A 19,423-nucleotide genomic window follows, 5' to 3' on the forward strand; every position below is an offset into this window, starting at 1 on the left:
GGCTGCACTGAGCTATGATCACACCACTGCACTCCAGCCTGGGTGTCAGAGGAAGACCTTGTTTAAAAAAAAAAAAAAAAAAAGGCACACACTGCATTCATCCTAATCTTTGCGGACACCTCCATGTATGTTACCCTAGGTTGCTGTGCTAATTGCTGTCCTTCCTGTCTCTGATGATCCAGAGGTGCTTTATTACCCATTAAAATCATTGAAAACTCACCATGTTCCTTTACTCTGAGGAGAATCTATCTTTGGAATTGATAGGTTTCTTCAAAACTGCCTCTATCTTTGCCTGAAAAGATCAACAGGAAACCCTCACCAGTCATCACACACTGTTCCCTCATGGCTGCAAACTCTTCTTGTCCTGTTGTCTACAAAATACCTAGCTGGGCTGCTCTGTTATCTAGCACACACTGCTTTGTGTTCGAATCTTCAATGGTTGGATCACAATTAATTAAAAAACAGGACTGGGCTGGGCGTGGTGACTCATGCCTGTAATTCTAGCACTTTGGGTGGCTGAGGTGGGCGAATCATGAGGTCAGGAACTCGAGACTAGCCAGCCAACATGGTGAGACACCATCTCTAATAAAAATACAAAAAATTAGGCATGGTGATGGGCACCTGTAATCCCAGCTACCTGGTAGGCTGAGGCAGGAGAATCTCTTGAACCCAGGAAGCAGAGGTTGCAGTGAGCCAAGATCATGCCACTGCACTTCAGCCCAGGCGATGGTGCGAGATTCTGACTCAAAAGAACAACAACCAAAAAAAAAAAAAAATAAGACTGGAGGAACTGGATGCATCAACTTCCAGCAGGGGAGGGGCTCTTGGGCACCAGGAGTTGTCAGAAGGGCTGGTCCTAGGGCAGCATGGTACCTGGGGCTGGCTGGGTCTTGCCCCAGGCACAGAGAAGTGGGGTGATTACCAGGGCCGCGGGCAGTGGGTGAGGGTGGGGTTGCTCCTCTATGCCTCTCTGCAGCACAGCTACATATGGCCATCTGGGGGCACTGTTTTCTTAATTTTTATTTTAGGTTAAGCAGTACAGTACATGTACAGGTCTGTTATGCAGGTAAATTGCATGTCCCAGGGGTTTGTTGTGCAGATAATTTTGTCACTAGGACAATAACATAGCACACAATAGGTAGTTTTTGACCCGTACCCTCCTCCTACCCTCTACCCCCAAGTATGCCCCAGAATCTGTTGTTTTCTTCTTTGTGTCCATGTGTACTTGATGTTTAGCTACCACTTATATGTGAGAACATGTGGTATTTGATTTTCTGTTCCTGTGTTAATTAAGTTAGAATAATGGCCTCCAGCTCCATTCATTTTCCTGCAAAGGACATGATCGTATTTCTTTTTAATGGCTGCATAGTATTCCATGGTGTATGTGTGCCACTTTTTTTATTATTATACTTTAAGTTCTGGGGTACATGTGCAGAACATGCAGGTTTGTTACATAGGTATACACGTTCCATGGTGATATGCTGTACCCATCAACCCATCAGGTATATTAGGTATTTCTTCTAATGTTATCCGTCTCCTGGCCCCAAACTCCCAACAGGCTCTGGTGTGTGATGTTCCCCTCCCTGTGTCCATGCATTCTCATTGTTCAACTCCCACTTATGAGTCAAAACATGTGGTGTTTGGTTTTCTGTTCCTGCGTTAGTTTGCTGAGAATGATGGTTTCCAGCTTCATCCATGTCCCTGCAAAGGACCTAACTCATTCTTTTTTATGGCTGCATAGTATTCCATGGTATATATGTGCCACATTTTCTTTATCCAGTCTATTATTAATGGGCATTTGGATTGGTTCCAAGTCTTTGTTACTGTGAACAGTGTCACAATAAACATAGGTGTGCATGTGTCTTTATAGAATCATTTATAATCCTTTGGGTATATACGCAGTAATGAGATTGCTGGGTCAAATGGTATTTCTGGTTCTAGATCCTTGAGGAATCACAATACTGTCTTCCACAATGGCTGAACTATTTTACACTCCCACCAACAGCGTTCCTATTTCTCCACATCCTCTCCAGCATCTGTTGTTTCCTGACTTTTTAATGATCACTATTCTAACTGATGAGATGGTATCTCATTGTGGTTTTGATTTGCATTTCTCTAATGACCCATGATGATGAGCCTTTTTTCATATGTTTGTTGGCCACACAAATGTCTCCTTTTGAGAAGGGTCTGTTCATATCCTTTGCCTACTTTTTGATAGAGTTGTTGGTTTTTTTCTTGTAAATTTAAATTCTTTATAGATTCTGGATATTAGCCCTTTGTCAGATGGATAGATTGCAAAGATTTTCTCCCATTCTGTAGGTTGCCTGTTCACTCTGATGACAGTTTCTTTTGCTGTGCAGAATCTCTTTAGTTTAATTAGATCCCATTTGTCTATTTTGGCTTTTATTGCCATTGCTTTTGGTGTTTTAGGCATGAAGTCTTTGCCCATGTCTATGTCCTGAATTGTATTGCCTAGGTTTTCTTCTAGGGTTTTTATGGTGTTGGGTCTTATGTTTAAATCTTTAATCCATCTTGAGTTAATTTTTGTATAAGGTGTAAAGAAGGGATTCAGCTTTCTGCACAAGGCTATCCAGTATTTTCCCAACATCACTTATTGAGTAGGGAATCATTTCCCTACTCAATAACCATCTGACAAATCAATCATTTGTCAAAGATCAGATGGTTATAGATGTGTGGTGTTATTTCTGAGGCCTGTGTTCTGTTCCATTGGTTTATATATCTATTTTGGTACCAATACCATGCTGTTTTTGTTACTGTAGCCTTGTAGTATACTTTGAAGTCAGGTAGTGTGATGCCTCCAGCTTAGTTCATTTTGCTTAGGATTGTCTTGGCAATGCAGGATCTTTTTTGGTTCCACATGAAGTTTAAAGTAGTTTTTTCCAATTCTGTGAAGAAAGTCACTGGTAGCTTGATGGGGATAGCACTGAATCTATAAATTACTTTGGGCATTATGGCCATTTTCATGATATTGATTCTTCCCATCCATGAGCATGGAATGTTTTTCCATCTGTTTGTGTCGTCTCTTATTTCCTTTAGCAGTGATTTGTAGTTTTCCTTGAAGAGGTCCTTCACATCCCTTGTAAGTTGTATTCCTAGGTATTTCTTCTCTTTGTAGCAATTGTGAATGGGAGTTCACTCATGATTTGGCTCCCCTTTTGTCTATTATTGGTGTATAGGAATGCTTGTGATTTTTGCAAATTGATTTTATATCCTGAGTCTTTGCTGAAGTTGCTTATCAGCTTAAGGATATTTTTGGGCTGAGACGATGGGTCTCCTGAATACAGCACACTTATGGGTCTTGACTTGATCCAATTTGCCAGTCTGTCAGCCCCTACTGGGAGGTGACTCCCAGTCAGGATACACGAGGTCAGGGACCCACTTAGGAGGCAGTCTGTCCCTTATCAGAGCTCAAATGCTGTGTGCAGAGATCCCATGCTCCCTTCAGAGCTGTCAGGCAGGGACATTTAAGTCTGCTGAAGCGGTGCCCACAGTCACCCCTTCCCCCAGGTGCTCTGTCTCAGGGAGATGTGGGTTTCATTTATAACTCCCTGACTGGGGCTGCCGCCTTTTTTTCAGAGATTCCCTGTCCAGGGAGGAGGAATCTACACAGGCAGTTTAGCCACAGATGCCTTGCCGAGCTGCAGTGAGCTCTGCCCAGTTTAACTTCCTAGTGACTTTGTTTACACTGTGAGGGGAAAACCACCTACTCAAGTCTCAGCAATGGTGGACGCCCCTCCCCCCACCAAGCTCAGTCATCCCAGGTTGACCTTAGACTGCTGTGCTAGCAGCAAGAATTTCAAGCCAGTGGATCTTAGCTAGCTGGGCTCCATGGGGGTGAGATCTGCTAAGCCAGACCACTTGGCTCCCTGGCTTGAGCCCCCATTCCAGGGGAGTAAAGGATTCTGTCTCGCTGGTGTTCCAGGTACCACCAGGGTTTGAAAAAAAACACAACTCCTGCTGCTAGATCAGTGTCTGCCCAAATGGCTCCCCAGTTTTGTGCTTGTAACCCAGGGCCCTGGTGGTGTGGGCACCAGAGGGAATCTCCTGGTCTGCCAGTTGTGAAGACTTTGGGAAAAATGCAGTATCTGGGCTGGAAAGCACCATTCTTCCCAGTACAGTCTCTCATGGCTTCCTTTGGCTAGGGGAGGCCCCTTGGGCTTCCCAGGTGAGGTGATGGCCCACCCTACTTCAGCTTGCCCTCCGTGGGCTGCACCCACTGTCCAACCAGTCCCAATGAGATGAAGAGCATACCTCAGTTGGAAATGAAGAAATCACCCATCTTCTGCGTCAATCTCTTTGGGAGCTTCAGACCAGAGCTGTTCCTATTTGGCCATCTTGCCAGTCTATCACTGATGGGCATTTAGGTTGATTCCATGTCTTTGCTATTGTAAGTAAAGCCATTGTGGATAGCAGTTTGGCAATTTCTGAAATAACTTAAAACAGAATTTCTATTTGACTCAGCAATCCCATTATTTACCCAAAGGAATGTAAATCATTCTATCATAAAGACACAGGCACACAGATGTTCACTGGGGCACTTCTTTTTTGATGGAAATGTTTTTAGCTCTGAGTTTCCCTCTTAGCATTGCTTTGCTGCATCCCATCAGTTAGTATTTTTTTCTCTTTTGTTAATTTTTTTTTTTTTTTTTTTTTTTTTTTTTTTTGAGATGGAGTCTCGCTCTTGTTACCCAGGCTGGAGTGCAATGGCGCAATCTCGGCTCACTGCAACCTCCGTCTCCTGGGTTCAGGCAATTCTCCTGCCTCAGCCTCCTGAGTAGCTGGGATTACAGGCACACGCCACCATGCCCAGCTAATTTTTTGTATTTTTAGTAGAGATGGGGTTTCACCATGTTGACCAGGATGGTCTCGATCTCTTGACCTCGTGATCCACCCGCCTCGGCCTCCCAAAGTGCTGGGATTATAGGCGTGAGCCACCGCGCCCGGCCCTCTTTTGTTAATTTTTTTATTTTACTTTAGGTGTATACTATATCCAGCATTTCTCCCCATGTTATCCCTCCCTACCCTCCCTACCCCCCACTGTCTCTCCCCTACCCACCCCAACTGCCCCCAGTGTGTGATGCCCCTCTCCTTGGGTCCACGTGTTCTCATTGTTTAACACCCACCTATGAGAGAACATGTGGTGTTTGGTTTTCTGTTCTTGTGTCAGTTTGCTGAGAATGATGGCTTCCAGATTCATCCAAGTCCCTACAAAGGACATGAACTCATTGTTTTTTATGGTTGCATAGTATTCCATGGTGTATATGTACCACATTTTCTTTGTTCAGTCTATCATTGATGGGCATTTGGGTTGGTTCCAGGTCTTTGCTTTGTACACAGGGCTGCAACAAACATATGTGTGCATGTGTCTTTATAGTAGAACGATTTATAGTTTTTTGGGTATATACCCAGTAATGGGATTGCTGGGTCAAATGGAATTTCTATTTCTGGATCCTTGAGAAATTTCCACACTGTCTTCCACAATGGTTGAACTAATTTACACTCCCACCAACAGTGTAGGAGTGTTCCTATTTCTCCACATCCTCTCCAGCATCTGTTGTCTCCAGATTTTTTAATGATCGCCATTCTAACTGGCGTGAGATGGTATCTCAATGTGGTTTTGATTTGCATTTCTCTAATGACCAGTGATGATGAGCATTTTTTCATGTTTGTTGGCCTCATATATGTCTTCTTTTGAAAAGCGTCTGTTCATATCCTTTTTCCACTTTTGAATGGGGTTGTTTTTTTCTTGTATATCTGTTTTAGTTCTGTATAGATTCTGGAGATTAGCCCTTTGTCAGATGGGTAGATTGCAAAAATTTTTTCCCATTCTGTTGGTTGCTAGTTTGCTCTATTGATGGTTTCTTTTGCTGTACAGAAGCTCTGAATTTTAATTAGATCTCCTTTGTCTATCAGAATCTTTGTCAAAGGTCAGATGGTTGTAGATGTGTGGTGTTGCTTCTGGGGCCTCTGTTCTGTTCCATTGGTCTATGTCTCCGTTTTGGTACAAGTACCATACTGTTTTGATTACTGTAGCCTTGTAGTATGGTTTGAAGTCCAGCAGTGTGATGCCTCTGGCTTTGTTCTTTTTGCTTAGGATTGTCTTGGCTATGTGGGCTCTCTTGTGATTCCATATGAAGTTTAAAGTGGTTTTTTTTTTTCCAGTTCTGTGAAGAAGGTCATTGGTAGCTTGATGGGGATAGCATTGAATCTATAGATTACTTTGCGCAGTATGGCCATTTTCATGATATTAATTCTTCCTAACCATGAGCATGGGATGTTCTTCCATCTGTTTGTGTCCTCTCTTATTTAGCTGAGCAGTGGTTTGTAGTTCTCCTTGAAGAGGTCCTTTACATCCTTTGTTAGTTGTATTCCTAGGTATTTTATTCTCTTTGTAGCAATTGTGAATGGGAGTTTGCTCTTGATTTGGCTCTCTGTCTGTTATTGGCATGTGGGAATGCTTGTGATTTCTGCACATTGATTTTGTATCCTGAGACTTTGCTGAAGTTGCTTATCAACCGAATGCAACAGCACATCCAAAAGCTTATTCATCATGATCAAGTAGGCTTCATCCCAGGGATGCAAGGCTGGTTCAACATATGCAAATCCATAAACTTAATCCATCACATAAATGGAACCAAAGACAAAAACCACATGATTATCTCAATAGATGCAGAGAAGGCCTTTGACAAAATTCAACAGCCTTCATGCTAAAAACTCTCAATAAACTAGGTATTTATATTGAGAAATCAAATGCATTTACATTTGTCATATATAGCTTTTATCATTTTATGATATATTCTGTATCATAAATGATAAAAGCTATATATGACAAACCTACAGCCAATTTCATATTGAATGGGCAAAAGCTGGAAGACTTCCCTTTGAAATCAGGCACTAGACAAGGATGCCCTCTCTCACCACTCCTATTCAATACAGTATTGGAAGTTCTAGCCAGAGCAATCAGGCAAGAAAAAGAAATAAAGGGTATTCAAATAGGAAAGGAGGAAGTCAAACTGTCTCTATTTGCAGACGACATGATTGTATATTTTTTTCATAATAATTTGTCTCAAGATTGTTAAATGTGCTCTAAATGAAGAGACCCCATCCCCAAAACAGGCTTTGTGTGAGCAACATTCACCTGGGTGCAGGTGGGCTGAGTCTGAATAGAGAGTCAGCTGAGGGCAGTGGAATAGGAGTTGGCACTATAGGTTTGGGGTAGGCAGTGGACCGTTACAGAAGCCACAGTTCAGGATGATTTTTGCAAGCTGGGAGGGGACCATAGGATCTGAAGTCACAAGGTTGACCTATCAGTTGAGCAAGGTCAGTTACAAAGTCCAGTTGCATTCTCAGTTGAGGTGGGAATAAGGAAAAATAGAAGAATGTCTCAAAGTTAATTAGGCACTGCAGGGGTTTGTCATTCTCTTTTCATGGTTTTCCAGTTATTTCAGACTTTCTAGTTCCAGGAACTCATCTGGAGGTGTATGTGCAGGTCACAGAGGTTACCATGCAGTCCATGGCACAATCAGCCTGAAAGACCTTACAAAGATATTTTCTAATCTGTCTTGTGATTTATTCTTTGACTTATTGGTTGTTTAACAGTATGTTGTTTAATTTTCATATATTTATGGATTTTCCAGTTTTTCTTCCACTACTGGTGTCTAGTTTTATTTCATTGTGATTGGAAAAAGATACATTGCATGACTTCAGTCTTTTTAAATTTATTAAGACTTGTTTTATGGCCTAATATGTGGTATATCCTGAACAGTGCTCCATATGCACTTGAGAAAAATGTTTCTTCTACTGTTATTGGCTGGAGTGTTCTGTATATGTCTGTTGGGTCTAATTGGCCTATAGCGTTGTTCTTGTCCCCGATTTCCTTATTATGCTTTGTCTAGTTGTTCTATTTACTATTGAAAGTTGACTACTGAAGTCTCTTACTATTATTGTAGAGATTGTATTGTACTATTACTACTTTCTCATTCAATTCTGTCAATGTTTGCAACATATACTTAGGAGCTCTCATATTTAGCACATATATGTTTATAATTATATCTTTTTGGTTAATCCACTCTTTTACCATTATGTAATGTTCTTTGTTTCTTGTAACAGTTTTTGAACTAAAATCAGTCTTGTATGATATTAGTATAGTCACTCCTTCTATCATTTGATTATTATTTGCATGGAATATTGTAATATTTCACTTTCAACCTGTGCATGTTTTTAGATTTTAAAGTAAGTCTCTTGTAGAAAAGAGTATAGTTGGATCCTATTTGTTTTATTCACTCTGGCAATCTGTGTCTTTATATTGAGAAATCAAATACATTTACATTTAAAACACACTAATGGGGATGGACTTACTATTGTGATTCTGTTATTTGTGTTCTGCATATTTTATAGGGGTTTTTTTTTTGTCACTCATTTCCTTCCTTACTGCCTTTCTTTGTGTTTGGTTGATAATTTCTAGTGACATGTTTTGATTACCTTCTCATTTTCTATTGTGTATATTCTGTAGATACTTACTTTGTGGTTACCATGGTGATTATGTAAAACTTCCTACAGTTACAATAATCTATTTTAAATTGATTACAGTTTATTAAAAGCCACTAATACAGTGGTTACACTTTACAGCTCTGCACTCCCTCCTTTATGTTATTTATGTCACAAATTACACTTTTATGTGTCATGTATCCATTTATATACATAGTTATTTGTTATGCTTTAGTCTTTTATTTCCTATAAAAGAATAAAAGAGAAGCTACAAGCCCTAAGTTGCAATAATACAGGTTTTAGATTTGTTCATATATTTGCTTTTACCAAAGAACTTTTTTCATATTTTTGTATGGTTTCAAGTCACTAGCACACACACACAAAAAGGAGAATCCATCCCTAACAGCCTGTCACAGTACTAACAGAATACCACACAGTCCCTGCCTCTTTCCTAAAAGTATTTTTTTAATTTTGGTTTTTGTTGTTATAGCTTTACCAAAATTATTTAAAGTAATTTTACCAGCATTGAGTTTTATTGACTAAAGCCCTCCAGATTATTTAATGAGTATGAGCCTATTTTGTTTCAGCCAGTTTGCATGGGGCCTTGTCTTTAGCAAAAATAATTTCTGGGTATGCAAGTAACTCTTTTAGGTTCTACTTTGATGAATATATTCTGAGTGAATTAAAACTGTCAAAGAAATCTTGACTTTCAGTGGCAGGCCCTGGAATTGACCCTAATAAACTGTTCCTGGGGTAAGCCCACTTCATTTTCTCAACCTGTCTGAAGTAGTCATTATAATCTGAACTTCCTAAAGTTCATGTGCAAAGTTGAGTTCATTGTTTAATATTCAACGAGGATCAGTCCAGTAAGATGGTACTGCAGGAAAATATCAGATACGTGTCATCACTGGTGATATTATTTAGATTGCAACATATTCTAGCTGGCTGCTGATCTCAGCCACCACACCTGCGTTTTAGCTGTCTTCATGGTCGCAACCTTGGAAGCTTTGAACTTAGCTCATGGAATCCTGGGCATCAAGAACACGTGGTTCTGATGGCTAGACAGGGAATGTGAGTGAAAGGCTCTTGCCCATGGTCAAGTGAGTCAGTGACAGATTTGGAGGGGTCTGGACTCCTGTGATGATGTCATTCTGGCAATAGTGTTCCAGTTGTCCCTTCATTTCCTCCTAGTCCCATGTCTGGTCTGATCTGGCTGTTTCCCACCTTCCAGTTCCTACCTTCTCGAATGCTCCCTTCCATAGGTCACTCTGGCTCAGAGTCCCTCCTTAGCAAATGCCCAACCTTTTAATTAGTTGTTCAGTAAAACTTGAACTTATGTCTCCCCTTCTTGATAAAAAGAAAATACGTTATGTAATATAGGGTTACACTATAACTCTTGTCCTCTGGCTTGGCAACTACTGAACGGTTTTCACATTGGGCAAACGTTTACGGCAGGACTGCCAAGAATCAGGTCCTAGGCTTAGAAATATCCCCCGTTCTCGCCGGGCGCGGTGGCTTATGCCTGTAATCCCAGCACTGGGAGGCCGAGGCGGGTGGATCACGAGGTAAAGAGATCGAGACCATCCTGGTCAACATGGTGAAACGCCGTCTCTACTAAAAATACAAAAAATTAGCTGGGCATGGTGGCGTGTGCCTGTAACCCCAGCGACTCAGGAGGCTGGGGCAGGAGAATTGCCTGAACCCGGGAGGCGGAGGTTGCAGTGAGCCGAGATTGCGCCATTGCACTCCAGCCTGGGTAACAAGAGCGAAACTCTGTCTCAAAAAAAAAAAAAAAGAAATATCCCCCGTTCTCTCTAGTCAAAGGTGGCACCAGCCAGAATTGCAGATCTAGGTCCCAAGCCCACTGCAGATCATAGGCCAGGGTCTGGTCTCATCTGGGCTCCTTTGGGAGGGAAAGACATAATCATAAACACTCGTTTTATAGATTAGGCAACTGAGGCTGAGGGAGTTTAAATAATTCATACAGGGCCTGCACATCAGTCATATTCCAAGGATTCCTACTTGCTCTCTTCTTTCTACAGAACAAGAAGAGATGTCTCTGGAGCCCATAGAAAGCCCAGGGACCTGGTTGGGCATGGTGGTCCACACCCATAATCCCAGCACTTTGGGAGGCTGAGGCAGGTGGATCACCTGAGCTCAGGAGCTCGAGACCAGCCTGGGCAACATAGCGAAACCCCATCTCTACTAAAAATACAAAAAATTAGCTGGGTATGGTGGCATGTGCCTGTAATCCCAGCTACTTGTAAGGCTGAGGCACAAGAATTGCTTGAGCCCAGGAAGCAGAGGATCCAGTGAGCCGAGATTGCACCAGTGCACTCCAGCCTGGGCAACAGAGCAAGACTCTGTCTCAAAAACAAAAACAACTTTTTCCTTTATCCTTTCCTTTTCTTCCTTCTTTCCTCTCTCTTTCTCTCTCTTTTCTTTTTCTTGATGATTTCATGCAAAGGGCTGACATTCTGATTGTTCTATTTTCAGGGTTAATCCTCTTTTTTTTTTTTTTTTTTTTTAGACAGAGTTTCACTCATGTTACCCAGGCTGGAGTGCAATGGCGCGATCTCAGCTCACCGCAACCTCCGCCTCCTGGATTCAGGCAATTCTCCTGCCTCAGCCTCCTGAGTAGCTGGGATTACAGGCACGCACCACCATGCCCAGCTAACGTTTTTGTATTTTTAGTAGAGACGGGGTTTCACCGTGTTGACCAGGATGGTCTCGATCTCTTGACCTCGTGATCCACCCACCTCGGCCTCCCAAAGTGCTGGGATTATAGGCTTGAGCCACCGCGCCCGGCCTAATCCTTATTTTAATAACGTTTTCAAGCACACACACACACAAAAAAAGCCCAGGGGCCGCCTGAGTCAGGTTTCCAGCCACACCTTTTTCTTGTCCCCCTCATCTTTGGCATCTTCTCACCGATTCTTAATTCTTTGTGGTTGCACAAAGTCAAAATCCCAGAAATGTGACCACTTCATGCCCACTCAGATGACTTGTTTTTGAAAAAGGAAGATAACAAGTATTGACAAGAACATGGAGAAATTGGAATTCTCACCCATTGCTGGTGAGAACGTAATACGGTGCTGCTGCTATGGAAAACAGCTTGGAGGTTCCTCAAAAAGTTAAACAGGCCAGGAGTGGTGGCTCACGCCTATAATCGCAGCGCTTTGGGAAGCTGAGGCAGGTGGATCACAAGGTCAGGAGTTCAAGACCAGCCTGGTCAACATGGTGAAACTCCGCCTCTACTAAAAATACAAAAACTAGACAGGCACAGTGGCGGGTGCCTGTAATCCCAGCTACTCGGGAGGCTGAGGCAGAGAATTTATTGAACCTGGGCGGCGGAGGTGGCAGTGAGCCGAGATCGTGCCACTATACTCCAGCCTGGGCGACAGAGTGAGACTCTGTCCCAAAAAAAAAAAAAAAGTTCAACAGACGTTCTGTGTGACCCAGCAATTCCCCTCCAAGTTATATATCGAAGAGGATTAAAATACATGGACTCACATATTCCTAACAGTCCAATTCACAATAGCTAAAAGATGCAAATAGCCCATCCATCGATGGATGGATAAATTGTGGCCTATCCATACAATGGAATATTATTTGGCCATAAAAAGAATGAAGTTCTGATACATGCTACAGAATGGATGAACCTCAAAAATATTATATGAAGGCCCAAAACAAAAGTCCACATATTGCATCATATAAAATATCCAGAAGAGGTAAACCCACAGAGACAGAACATGCAACGGTCGATGCCAGGGTCTGGGGAGAGGGAAGAGTGGGGAGAAACTGGTCAACTGATACAGGCTTTATTTTGGAATGATGAGAATGTTTTGCAACTAGATAGAGGTGGTGGTTGCAGAATACAGAATGTGCTGGATCCCGTGCCTTTGTTCACCTCAAAATGGTTAATTTTCAGTCCTCAGATTGGATAATCATAAAGAAAAAGATTAATTTTATGTTATGTGCATTTTGCCTCTATACATTTATTTTTAATATCTCAGAAATATATACTAACAGGCATGGGACATGCCACTCTGGTTCCTGCCAAGCCCCGTGATGTTATCTGGGGTCCCCACCCAGCCTCAAGCCTCTTACTGACCAGGGGAGTGCAGAACCTTTGCCCTTAACATACAAGATCCACATGTTGGCATGATTCCTGGCCAGATTACTTCTTTATTAGCAGTAATTAAAACTGCCTTGATTCAGACACTACCTTGTAACCAAGAAATGAGTCAACAATGATAATAATGGTTAAGCTGGGTCATTCTCTTTATTTGCCAGTTAAATTATATTTATTACAATGTGATATGAAAAAGCAACTCCAACAGGTAACACAAGGGCAAAGGACATGAACATTTTATCAAAGAAGAAATGCAGCTATCAAAAATACAGAAATATTCAACTTTGTTAATAATAAAAGTAGGCCAGGCACGGTGGATCTCGCCTATAATCCCAGCACTTTGGTAGGGCACGGTGGGCAGATCACGAGGTCAAGAGATTGAGACCATCCTGGCCAACATGGTGAAACCCCATCTCTACTAAAAATCTGAAAATTAGCTAGGTGTGGTGGCATGTGCCTGTAGTCCCAGCTACTCGGGAGGCTGAGGACGGAGAATAGCTTGAACCAGGGAGGTGGAGGTTGCAGTGAGCCGAGATCGTGCCTCTGCATTCCAGCCTGGCAACAGAGTGAGACTCCGTCTTAAAAAAAAATGGCAGGGCTCAGTGGTTCATGCCTGTAATCCCAGGAATGAACTTTGGGAGGCTGAGACAGGAGGATCACTTGAGACTGGAAGTTTAAGACTATCCTAGGCAAGTCAGTTCAAGACCAGACTTCATCTCTACAAAAAAATTAGCCGGGCATGGTGTGCACGCCTGTAGTCCCAGCTACTCAGGAGGCTGAGGCAGGAGGATTGCTTGAACCTGGGAGGTTGAGGTGGCAGTGAGCCATGATTGTGCCATTGCACTCCAGCCTGGGCGATACAGCAAGACTCCGAATAATAATAATATATATTTTGTTGAGACAGAGTCTCAGTCTATTGCCCAGGCTGGAGTGCAGGGATGTGATCTCGGCTCACTGCAACCTCTGCCTCCCAGGTTCAAGCAATTCTCTGCCTCAGCCTCCCGAGTAGCTGGGACTACAGGCATGTGCCACCACACCCAGCTAATTTTTGTATTTTTGGTATAGACAGGGTTTCCCCATCTTGGTCAGGTTGGTCTCGAACTCCTGACCTTGTGATCTGCCCACCTCTGTATTTTTTATTGCTAAAAAAAGGTGGATCATTCTCACAGCCTGAAATGCTTATCACATTCCCTTCTTCTGTCCAAACACTTCTCTATGATAATGCAAGCAGTCATCCTTTAGGAAGACTTCACCCCAAGTAGTTCCCAGATCCTCTTCTCTCTGCCTTTCCAGAACTTCTGGTGTCTCTCCAGTTCCCTCTGTGTGAAGTACCCCACCTAGGGTCTCAGTATGGCTCCTTTTGTGAAGTTCTTGTTCACATTTTCCCTTAGGGTTCTGTTCCCCTGTATTGTGTCATAGCACTGGGTACAGTGGAGAACCCATTCACACTGATAAAGAGGGTCCCATGGTTCTGAAGATAACCATGTAACTGATCAGAATGGGGCATTGTGGGCTAGGTGTCAGGCATGGGCTGCACTTGGGTGGGCAGGCCCCTTGGAAAGTCAGTGGGTTTGCAAGCTTCCAAGTAACGTCTCCCTGGAGTCCCCTTGACACTGCATGCGAAAGTCCTGGATGCTGTTTTATTCTGGGGAGATGGTTCATTTCATTCATCTGATTATCAAAGAAACTCATGTCCCAACTAACAGTCACAAAGTCCAGTTTGTAAACTGAGATGACCTCAGCTGAATGAACTTGCTGACCCTCTGTTTTCCCCCAGCCTCTCGGTGCCCTTGAAATTGGAGCAGTTCAAGCAGCCTCATGAGACATTACAATGTTTAATTATTTCAGTGATTATTAAACCTTGCCCTGTGTTGACCCCAGGTGAATCACAAGCTGAACTTCTGACAAGGACAAGCTATGATATTCTTTTCAATTACAGAAAAAAGTAAGTTAATTGATAGGATTTTCTTTGTTTGAATAATGTTACTAGTTTTGAAAGGGTAATATATGCACATGGTATACATTAAGAAAGTATAAGAGGGTAATCCTTTTGTACTACTAAGAATAATGTTTTCTCTAAGTTTTTTTTGGTAGATGCTTTCATTAGATTAAAAAAGTCTTGGCTGATGGCTCATACCTGTAATCCCAGCACTTTGGGAGGCCTAGGTGGGCAGATCATGTCAGGAGATTGAGACCATGCTGCCAAACACAGTGAAACCCTGTCTCTACTAAAAAGACAAACAATCAGCTGGGCATGGTGGCAGGCACCTGTAGTCCCAGCTACTCAGGAGGCTGAGGCAGGAGAATCCTTGAACTTGGGAGGCAGAAGTTGCAGTGAGCTGAGATTGTGCCATTGCACTCCAGCCTGGTCAACAGAGCAAGAGTCCCTCTCAAAAAAAGAAAATTTCCCTGCTATTAGTTGTTGAAGTTTTTAAATATCATAAATGGGAGTTGAATATTATATATTATTAATATATTATTATTGAACTATCAAAGGCTCTTCCTGAAACCATTGAGATTATCTAATAATTGTTCTCCTTTAATCTGTTGATGAGATCACTTGTACTTATCTCTTTTCTCTGTTAACCATTCTTGAGCCTCAGATTTAAATTCAACGTGGTCGTGGTGTATCATCTTTGATCACTGCTGTCTCTGACTTGGTACTATTTTGCTCAGGATTTTTGCACTGATGCTAATAAATGAGACTGGCATGCCATCTTCCTTTGTGGTCCTGATTTTTGTCTGATTTGGATCATGTGGTTATGGCCCTCATGGAAAGAGTTGGGCATGATGCCTTCTTTTTCATGTCTCTGGATTGATGGGAAACTTTGGATTCTGTCCAGATGGCCCTCAGTGGTCCCTGCCTCCTCATTGTTAGGCCCCTGGGCAACCCCTTCTTGTGTTTTGTTTTTGTTTTTTGAGTTGGAGTCTTGCTCTGTCACCCAGGCTGAAGTATAATGGCATGATCTCAGCTCACTGCAACCTCCGCCTGCCGGGTTCAAGTAATTTTCCTGCCTCAGCCTCCTGAGTAGCTGGGATCATAGGCCCCCACCACCACGCCCAGCTAATTTTTATATTTTTAGTACAGATGTGGTTTCACCATGTTGGCCAGGCTGGTCTTGAACTCCCGACCTCATGATCTGCCTGCCTCGGCCTCCCAAAGTGCTGGGATTACAGGTGTGAGCCACCGTGCCCAGTGAACCTGTGGTTGTTAAAAGCTCCCCATGCATGTGAATGCTGTGAGCATCCCAGGGTAACAGCCACTGTGTGTTCAGCTATTGAAACTGTGAGTAAGCACCAGTGGGACCCTCTCTGGTACTTGCCTGCTGAGCTCGTGAAAGAGTCTTGCTGGGCTTCTCTTTCACATGTTGATTTCATCACCTTTTACTTTTTGCTTTCCTGGAAACAAAAATAGTTCTGATTGCGACATGTCAAAATTATTTGCAACATTCCCCTTTCTGCTGAAACCACAAATTCACTGAATACACAATATGGTGAAGCGTAGGATGTGCATGTCATTTTCGTGGTCACAGCCAGCTCTATAGCATGTTATAACTACACTGGCAGTGTCGTGGGAGGTGTAGAAGGAAATATTTATCTCGTGTGAGACTGACACAACCTGCCAAGTTATTTTAGGAGCCTGCTTGAATTCCCAGCAAGAAGGCCACCAGCACGATTTGTAATTACAACGTCTGGCTCCATGCCCTGGCTTCATGGGTCAGTCACTTCTGCAAGTCTCTTCCCATCTGTCTGTTTCCACATCTATAAAGTGCAAGTTAAATCATCCTAACACTACTCACCTTACAAAGTTTTATTGCTGATCATTAAGAAAGGAAAGAATGTATAAACCGTGAAGTGCCATGGAAATGTTAGTGGTTAGTTTATCAAGAAATAGACACTCTAGAGTGGAGTGGAAAGCAAACAGTTATGATCAAGTCCTCTTCTTCTTTTTTATTAATTTATAAAGAAAAGAGGTTTAATTGACTCACAGTTTTGTATGGCTGGGAGTCCTCAGGAAACTTACAATCGTGGCAGAAGGCAAAGGGGAAAAAGACACCCTCTTCCCAAGGCGGCACTAGAGAGCTCCTCTTCTTTTTTTGTCATAAAGTCTACAGAAGTGCTTATACTTCAGGGCAAGGACGGGCAGGGAGAAGAAATGACATTACTGCACCCCAGCCCTCATTAACGAGTTTGCTAGGGGCCTCACTTTGTCCCAGTGTAGGGGCAGAGCTCTGGCCACTACCTATTCAGAATGCCTGGGCTGCATTGCTAGTTCCCCACTAACTCTGTGACCTCAGGCAGGGTTGTGCCTGTGTTAAAAGATTATGACCCTGGGCTCTCAAGCTAGAGGATCTAAATTTGAATCCTGGCTCTGCAGGAGCAATTAGTGATGTAACCTTAGATGGGTCAGTTAACCATCCTGAAGCTTAGTTTGCTCATCTGTAAATAGGGATCACAACAATACCAATACCATTGGGTTGTTAGAGTGAATCAGTTAATGCAGGGTAGGTACTTAGCATGACATGTATTCACTATCATTTCCTGGAGTAAGAGCTGTGTGTGAGTGGGTATGAGCATGTGTGAAACCATTTCTCTGCAATCTCAGTTAAGAAACCAATGCAGATTTTAAACTTCAGGGCCTAACGGTGTGGTTATCTTCTCCCAGTTCCATCCTATCCCACCTTTGTTCTTCCTCCTGTCCACAGGAGCTCTTGGTCCTTCATGGTAGACCCAGGTCTTCCAGCCCAATCAAGTGATTTATAAGAGAAGGAGAATAGAGGATAGGGAATGTCTGAAAATCCTACAGGGACATAGAAGTTGAGAGAGGCAGGCAGACCTGCAGGAGTCTTCTGATTGGGACAAGGAGGACCTTGGTCTTCACAGGCCAATTCTGGTCAATTTCCCCCATGAACAGATGAGGAAACAGGCCCAGAAATGTCCAAGGTCTCACACTTCTCATCCATCAAGTCTTGTTGATTCTGTTGTATTCATGTCTTTCAAAGAGAGAGAGAGCTGCAGTGAGCTATAATCACAGCACTGCACTCCAGCCTGGGCAACAGAGTGAGACCCTGTCTCAAAACAATTTTTAAAATAAATAAATAAAAATAAAACTTAGATACCACCTGGCCACCCCAACCTGCAAAATCAAGTGTTGCCTTACTGAGAAGAATGGGGACTTGAGAGCGGAGTTACAGAGAGATAATCTTCCTAATCTTCCTTTTTTTTTTTTAGTTTACATCCTCAAGATCATGACCTGTGAAATTTGAATCTAATACACAAATCATTCCAGAGCAATGCTGCCTCCCCATACCACCAGCAATTAAGTTGGCCATTGGAAGACAGGACAAGCTTTCCACAAGAGAGTTACCACTTGGGCTACCAATATAAAAAGATGAAAATATCAGAGTGATGGTGTTCCATACATCACTGAGTCCCTGGACATCCTTGTCCACTGATGCTGGTATCTGAGCCTAATGCTTCTCTGAATGTTCTTTGAGATTTAACTTTGATCCAACACTAACTAGACTGAAAAAGAAGATAAGTCTTTCATGGTTGATAAGGACACTGTATTTCTCATATTTGTAAGATTACTTTTCCTCGGCTGTGCTATAAGTATCTGCTTATTTGTCTCTGCTTTATGTCTTTAGGGTAAAGAGTTGACCAAGACCAAGAATAACGTCTGGGAGCACAGCTTTAAAAACATGATGAGCCAGGCGCTGTGGCTCACGCCTGTAATCCCAGCTCTTAGAGAGGCAGAGGCGGGAGGATAGCTTGAGCCCAGGAGCTTGAGACCTGCCTGGGCAATACAGCGAGACCCCGTTCTCCACAAAAAGGAAAAAAACAAGACCAAAAAAATAAAAATAGGGGTAAAAACATGATGAATGCTTTAATACAGGAAATGAGTAGGTGAGAGGCATTTGGTGGTTGGGTGTTCTTCCAATACATAGTATCTTCCTTGACACATTCAGTGTGACTCTCAGTAGGCAAGTCCCTACATGTTAGAAGATATTACCTTCTGTGGAATTAAGTGGCAGAACGTGCCTTCAATTATCTTCCTTTGCAGAACAAGACCAATTGCATTAGTCAGGACATAGTGCTGGCTATGTTTTAGGTCTAAGTAACGATTAGTCTATCACTGTTGGTATAGATTCCAACCAGTCAGACTACCTCCTGAAGTTCGTAGGGCAGGTAAATCGTCATCTTAGAATAAAAATCATCATAGCCAAGTATGTGTTTTAGAGGAAAGAATAAAACATATTTGTTTCCTTAAAAAAAAAAAAAAAAAAAGAAGGGCTCTGGATTTAGGTGAGTGAATGAAGCTGTTGATAGTTATCAGATGACAATGGAATCTTTATTTGTCTGAATGTGTTGTGTGCACCTCCCAGGGTGGGAACATAGAGAAGGAGATCCTCCAGTAATGCCAGTGATATGGTCAGAAACTGCATCTTTTTTTCTCCCTGCTGAGATGAGGTGGAGTCCTTTGTTCCAGAAGACCCACAGGGGGTGCTGCTGGGAGTAAACCCTTGAGCCAGGAACATGAATCTCAACCAATCTGCAGTTGCAGCCTTGAGTCTCACTATTTCCCATAGTGACACTTAGCAGGGAATGGCAGGTGCACCAGAGCAGCATAGGACCTTCCATGTCCCTTCCTGTTAGCTTTTTAGAATATTTTATTGTGATCAGTAGCAGTTGGGAAGCCACTTGCAATCACTGAGCCTCAGTTTCTACATCTGTAAACTGGGAATAGTAGCGTGGCCATATTTAATGTGCTCAATGAAG

At 42.6% G+C, this 19,423-nt stretch overlaps 1 pseudogene; it reads right to left on the minus strand.

Annotated features, from left to right (window-relative positions):
* Window positions 1-19: 19 nt before the first annotated feature.
* LOC116534664 lies at window positions 20-518 on the minus strand (annotated as a pseudogene).
* Between the last annotated feature and the right edge of the window lie 18,905 nt (window positions 519-19,423).

This window comes from Sapajus apella, unplaced genomic scaffold (assembly GCF_009761245.1).
Source record: "Sapajus apella isolate SASKATOON/1434 unplaced genomic scaffold, GSC_monkey_1.0 scaffold88, whole genome shotgun sequence".
Classification (NCBI taxonomy): domain Eukaryota; kingdom Metazoa; phylum Chordata; class Mammalia; order Primates; family Cebidae; genus Sapajus; species Sapajus apella.